This window comes from Penaeus monodon, chromosome 40 (assembly GCF_015228065.2).
Source record: "Penaeus monodon isolate SGIC_2016 chromosome 40, NSTDA_Pmon_1, whole genome shotgun sequence".
In the NCBI taxonomy this organism is placed as follows: Eukaryota; Metazoa; Arthropoda; class Malacostraca; order Decapoda; family Penaeidae; genus Penaeus; species Penaeus monodon.
In genome coordinates, this window is record NC_051425.1 from 11,115,459 (window position 1) to 11,122,958 (window position 7,500).

Below are 7,500 nucleotides of genomic sequence, written 5' to 3' on the forward strand. Positions count from 1 at the left end.
ACAACATCAGACTCACAGCTTATTGAAAACAGGGACCAGAGGCGACCCCTTAGTCAGCGCGAAGGAGGTGTATGTCGGAAAATACCCCGTCGGAAGCGTAAATACCCGACAGTCCTGGGCGTAGTTGACCCTAAAGTAGATTCCCCACAGCATGAAGGCGTAGTTCTCGTTGTAGACGCGGTCCATCCCGTCCTGTGCTGTGAGAGACAAGTCTTCTTCCCTCATACGATGCCAGACCGACTGGTGGAGAGGGTTCTTCGAGTCCTGGAAAAGGTTTGTTAAAAGTTCTTTTAGAGAGGGAATAAACGGGGGAGAGATAGATAGATAGATAGATAGATAGATAGATAGATAGAGAGAGAGAGAGAAAGAGAGAGAGGGGGGGAGAAAGAAGGAGAGAGAGAGAGAGAGAAAGTGTGAGAGGAGAGAGAGAGAGAGAGAGAGAGAGAGAGAGAGAGAGAATAGAGAGAGGGATGGAGAGAGAAGGGGGAGAGAGGGGGGATAGGGAGGGAAAGAGAGAAAGAAAGAGGGATGGGGGAAAGTATTATGTGGGTATGATGGGAGAAGGAATAGATCTGGGTGGAGGGTGAAAGGATGGTGGGCGTGGGTTGGGGGTGGGGGATGGGAAGTTGGGTGAAGGTTGGAGGAAAGTGGGCGGGGTTTCGGGGGAAGGTGGGTGGCGATTAGGGGAGGGTGGGCGATGGTCGAAGGAAAGTGGGTGAGGGGTTAGGGGAGGATGGGGATGGGGATTGGGAGAAGGGGGGGATGGGTAGGGGGCAGGGTTGATAAAAATGGTAAGACGGTCGGAATTCTCGGAAGATTGGTTGGAATGGGGTAAGAGTGAATAGAAAAATATAGGGTGCCGTCATTTGCAAAAGGGCTAGGCGAAGCGGTATAACGGGTCGGAAGTGAACAGGAGAGGGACCCATAGGTCGCCAGGGGGAGAGCCAAGTGTGAGGGTGCACAGTTGAAGACAATGAGCTTCTATTTCGGGGGTAACCGTCACTTGTAAGGATCAAAAAGGGAGGGTAACACATGAGCAGAAGATAAGTCGTGGAACAAGATATAGGTACAAGGACGACGGGTTAAGGGAGCACAACCGTGCCGGTTGGTGGTAGTGGCCTGTCGTTGAACAAACTGCGCATAGTACAGGTCCTTGCATGTTAATAATGGTGAATTGGTGGTTAAACATTTTCGCAAGAAATATGCTCCAATTAAACAAAATACCTAATAAAAAAAAAGTATAAGAAACAAGATAAGAAAAGATATAAAACACCAAAAAACACAAAACACAAAACCAAAACAAGTAACAATAACATTAAATTAGAAAAAAAATCAAACAAACAACAAACAACACTAAACAAACAAAAAACATTAAACAAACAAACAAATACACAAACAAATATCAATAAAAAAGACAAAACAAGTCCACATCAACATCAAACAAACAAGAACAAAACAAAACAACAACAACATTAATGCAAAAAAGAAAAAAAAATTAAATAAATAAAAATAAAATAATAATAATAATAATTTTAAAAATGCATGAACTCACGAACCGTGAAATCGTCCGTATTCCTAGACCCTTTGACGATTCCGAAAGTGATCGAGGACTGCTCGTGGATGTCTCGGAGGTCGGTAAATGGTGGCAGCGGTGGGCCAATGGTGAGCGCCGAGACGAGGTTGCTCGTGTAGTAAGAGAGGGTCACCACCTGTAGCAGTAGGGAGGTTATGACCGCCATCCGCACCGCCGTCGAGGAGTAAGTGTGGGTCGAGCCTGGGAAGGAGGGAAGGAGGGAGAGAAGGGAGAGATACTTATTTATTATTATCATTATTTATATTGTATATTTGTTTATTTTTGCTTGATATTATTTTCTGCTTTTGAGGGTGGTGGTGTTGGGCGTGGGTGGGAAGGTAGTGGAAGTAGGGGGGTGAGGTAGGGGTAGTGGAAAAAGAATGAGATGGAGGGAGGAAGTGCAAAAGAGACAGAGAGAGAGAGAGGGGAGAATAAAAAGGAAAGTGGAACAAGGGAGCAGAGGAAAAAGTTTAAAATATATTTATAAAAAGGAGTAAAAATACATACTTAAAGAAAAGTATCTATATGTATATGTATATATATAAAATAATGTATATATACATACATATATATGTATGTATATATGTGTATACATATACATATATATATGTTATACATGTATATATATGCATATATATATATACACATATATATACATATAATAACACACACACACACACACAAACACACACACACACATGCACACACACACCCACACAAACACACACACACATACACACATACACACACACATATATATATATATATAAAAATTAATATATTATATATATATATATATATATATATATATAAAATATAATAAGTGCTAAAAATTACGAGTGAAAAGTGATCTGTGATAGTGCTACACAAGAGAGAAAGTTTTCGTGAATATATAGAGCTTATAACCCACCCAAAAAAATAAAAATAATAATTCACCCAAATATATCTCACAAACCCATAAAATTCAATATTGGTTCATGCATATGGGTTTCGTTTTAAACTAATAGGGACCCAGAAAGTGCTAACAAAGGAATGCTAAACTTCATTACCGTCATAAGGTCATATCCTACTGCTCATCGAGAGTGCCATGATAGATAGAATTAACGAAGAAAAATCACTCCCCCAACAGAACAGAATACCAAATTACGAAATCATTAGAAAATAACAAGCTTCACCGGTCGCCGAGCAACAGCCAAATCGCGCGTACCACAGTTTCCCCTCAGGTACAATGGGTAAGGAACGCCAAACCGCCAGTATATAAGTACTGTACTCAAAAAAAAACAGCCACCCGACAGAAGATCCGCCAGATAACTAGGTTCTCACAAAGCGTAATTCAAGTAAATGGCACCTCATGCCAGACGCTGACCCCGCAACCCAGGGCCGGGGAGCCAAAGGGGCCCCGGGGAAGGGTAGGCTTAGTAACCGCTAAGGAATGCGACACCTCTCCGAAAAAACTGCCAGATACAAAACCACTCTTCTAACTCCCCCCAACCCCAAACCCCATCCAAACCCATTCTAACATCCTAAATCCTCCACTCCCACATCACCCACCTCCATCCTTCAACCCCACAATTTATGCACATTATAATGAATGGGCTCATTAAAAATGGAGTGCGTATGTGCGCTCATGCAGATGCTGTGCAAACGTATGTGCACGAATGTGGGTGGTATGCACGAAATTGCGCAGATGTATGCGTGTGTGTGTGTGGTACATGTGGGCTAGAGTAGCAATATATACATAGATATACGTATATCTGTGTGTATATATTTTTCATATGCGTGTGATGTATATGTCGTGTGTATGTGTGCGAGTGTGTGTAGTGCATGTATATGTGTATATTGTATAGTTATAGTGTATGTGTGTATGTATATGTATGTGTGTATATATGAATTTTGTATATGTGTATGTGAATATATATGAAATAGATAGGGGGGAGGGTATCATGCGTATATATGTGTAGAAGTGAATTTTGGTGTGTGTATGTATATGTATATGTATATGTATATGTATGCGTGATGTATATGTATATGCATTGGTATTTGAAAACGTATGTGCGCATACACGTGTGCGTCAGCATAGGTATTGCTATATTTTGTTGTATGTACATTTCCATAAGCAGGTAACAGGATGTATGCGAAAGGTGTGTGCTCGCATACATGGGGTGAGTATGCACATGTGTATGCTCATGTGATGGGGTACATGCGTTATACAGGGGTACAAAGTGTCCGTATGTAGTTACTTTAAAAGTAAGAGTGTGTATGTATATCACATGCAAGGGAGCATATGTAAAGGTGTATGCTTGCGTGTGCATGTACAAGAAAATGAACATATGCGTGGTAACTTGAAGCATTTGCAGGTGAACAACACACACACACTGTGTGTGCACTGGGCGTACATGCACATAAAAAATCTGTATATAAAATATAATCACATATACACACTTCTGATAGTTAAAGCCCATGCCCACGGGAGTATACCCGGTGTAGTGAGCGGGCCCGGGTGCGTGGCGACAGATAAGTACACGCTGACAGGGCCAACCTGCTGGAGGGGCTATCAGTGGCATCCCGGCTAAACTACTCCACCTTCCACCAAGATACACCTAAGCCAGTAGGTGGGAGGTAATTCGACTGTATACCTCTCAATCAAAAAAACATGACTGCACAAACAGAGCAACGGCCCCATTCCCCGGAGGCGAAGGAGCCCCTGGTTACGGCGGCGATCAGGTTCCAGAGCAGAGGATGCTAAGAATCCCCGGTCAACAACAGCCCGTCCCACGTTGATGAACCTTTGCACAAAATAATATAAGGACAATGAAAACTGAATACGACTTGCTAGCATAACTTGGGGAAATTCTCCTTCATCAAAGGGGATATTGCAGGACTCTGTGAGGTTAAAAGACTAGGCGAAGAGCAAAAGATACTAAATGATGGACATGTGATCTGTTGGAGAGGTAAACCTCAGGGTAGCAAGCAGGAATTAGGGGTGGGCTTCTTAGCTCACAAAACGTTTAGAAAAGAATATCAGAATTCTATAGTATAAGCGAAAGAATGGCTTCAGTAACAAAAAAACTAAACAATAGGTACAACTTAAAGATTGTTTCAAGTCTATGCTCCAACTTGCAGCCATAGTGATGAAGAAATAAGAGCTTTCTATGAAGATGTTCATTAGCCAGCAAGAGAGTAAAAACCCATTTCACAATAAAAATGGGAGATTTAAATGCCAAAATAGGTAAAAAGACAGTAGAAACCACAATAGGGGAAACACGGAAAAGGTACTAGGAATGAGAGGGGACAAATGCTAGTTTATTTTGCGGAGGCTCGATCACTTAAAATCATCAATACATTGTTCGAAAAAAGACTAGAGCGGGAAATGGACTTGGAAGTCGCAATCTGACATCAAAAAAGAAATTGACATCATAATTTCAAATAGGCGCGATATAGTAAAAAACGTGGAAGTTATTAATAAAGCAAATGTTTGCAGCGACCATAGAATGGTCAGAGGCCAAATTAAATTAGACCTCAGAAGGGAAAGGAGTAAACTCATACGAAAACCACAGCCAAATTTAGCTAACTGAAGATTGAGCAACAAAATTTAACCTTAAACAAACAAAACAGATATTCACTTCTCAGCAACAAAGATCTCAACATTGACCAAATCAACAAACAGTTCAATAACATAATAAAAGAAGCTGCACTAGAAGAAGGCGGTTAAGAAAGTCAAGCAAAGCTCCAGCAAGCTCTCGGTAGAAACAAATCAACTTATGCAAAAACCTAGGGTTATGAAAATATCGTCAATCAGTGACAAGATAGAATTAGCTGAACTAACAAAGACTATAAATAAAAAGGAAAGGGACACTTTACGGAAATTCAACACTCAAAAAAATAAATGAAACAGTGATCTCATGTACTAGCATGCAAACAGTTAAAAGGAGACTCGGTATAGGGAGAAATCAATTGTATGCAATAAAGAAAAACCCGATGGAGACGTAACATACAATAAGAATGAAATCATAAGAATAGTGGAGGACTTTTACAGGGATCTATACAACTCCAAATGAACAGCCATAGATAGAAGCGGATGCGGGAACTAGAGACGTGCCTAGCATCACCAACAGAAGAAATAAAAAGATCGCTTAAATGCATGAAGAGAGGGAAAACACCGGGGAAGATGGAATTAGTATAGGGCCTTATAAAAGATGCAGGAGAAGTTGCAACAGTGAAACTAGCCAATCTTTTTAACAAATGCCTTATCAACGGGGGAAAAAAATCCAAAAGCCTGGAAAATTTCAACAGTTTTTTTTTGATACATAAAAAGGGGACAAAAGGCTCTAAAAAATACCGACCAATAAGCCTCCTTTCAGCTACTTACAAATTAGTTTACAAAACTCATCACAACTCGCATCTCTGCCCGTCTGGATTCTGACCGGCCTAGAGAACAAGCAGGCTTTCGCAGTGGATTCTCAACAACAGACCACATCCACACGCTCACCCAAATAAAGGAAAAAATAAAAGAATATAGGAAAGCCCTGTGTATGGCATCATCGATTACGAAAAGGCATTTGACTCTGTAGAGATACCCCAGTACTAGAAGCTATCCGAAAACGGAGACGAGGAGGTATATTGTAAATTACTGGAAGATATATACAAAGAGGGACAGCAACCACAAGCTCCACACGAAACCGACAAAAAATCAATTTAAAAAGGTGTTAGACAGGGGGGGATACCATCTCACAAAAACTGTTTACAGCTTTTCTTGAGGGAAAAAATTTAAAAAAACTAGAGTGGAATGGAAAGGGTATCAAGATAGGAGACGAACATCTAAACAATCTAAGATTTGCAGGGTGATATTGTTCTCTTCATGAATCTGCAAATGAAATGCAGCAACTAATAAATGATCTGAATAAGAAATTCTGAAAATCGGGCTTCGGATGAACAAGAAAAAGACTAAGATTATCTTCAACAGTAGAGTTCATTTCGAATAGATACAAGTACAAGGCGAAAGCGCTATATCTAGGACAACCCCATCAGTCTAGGCTGGAGCGCCTTTGGCAGGCAAAAGTACATACTAAGAGGCTCCTTTCCATTATGTTTAAAAAAAAAAAAAAATCTTTAACCAATGTGTCCTACCAGCTATGACCTATGGGTCAGAAACATGGACTACAACCAAATTACTGGAGAGGAAACTAATAAGTGCTCAAGAGGGATGGAGAGACTGATACTGGGAATTAGCCTAAAATAGGAAAGAGGGCAAAGTGAATCAGGGGAAAAGACAAAAATTAAGATATACTTGCGAGCATCAAAAAAAAAAAAATGGCTATGGGCAGGCCATATACATCGGAGACAGGACAACAGATGGATAAAGAATGTAACAGACTGGGTTATAGATAGTATAAAGAGACCAAGAGCCAGAAAAGTTTCAAGATGGTGGACGAAATAACGAAATTTTGGGGCCGAGACTGGAAACAAAAAAAGTTGGAAAAGACTGAGGAGGCCTACGTCCTGTAGTGACTGACCCAGGCTGATGATGATGATAAAATATATATTATGTATTGCGCCCACTCCTTCCCTCTATGGTCAAAGCCACTATTTCCCTTTCTACTGGAAATCACTCGGGCTTTATCTAGAGGGGGCATTATTAATTAACGTCAAGTGTGAGCTCTCCTTGCATTATGAGTCATACCCTTTATGAACCACACTATAAAAATATAATAATCATAAGAGGGTTACTGGTGATCAATTTCAGTCTTAGAGGTAACTGAGAAAAGGTAATTCAACAATTGATAATCTTATCTTCTTGATATGTTTTATTATAAATAATTAAACTTGTACAACTAAAAACCTTAATGGCACAGATGTCCACTTCTCCAATAAGGTGTGTAGTATAAACTGTCTTTCTCTTATGTCTTCTTTCTTGAATTCTTTGTCTG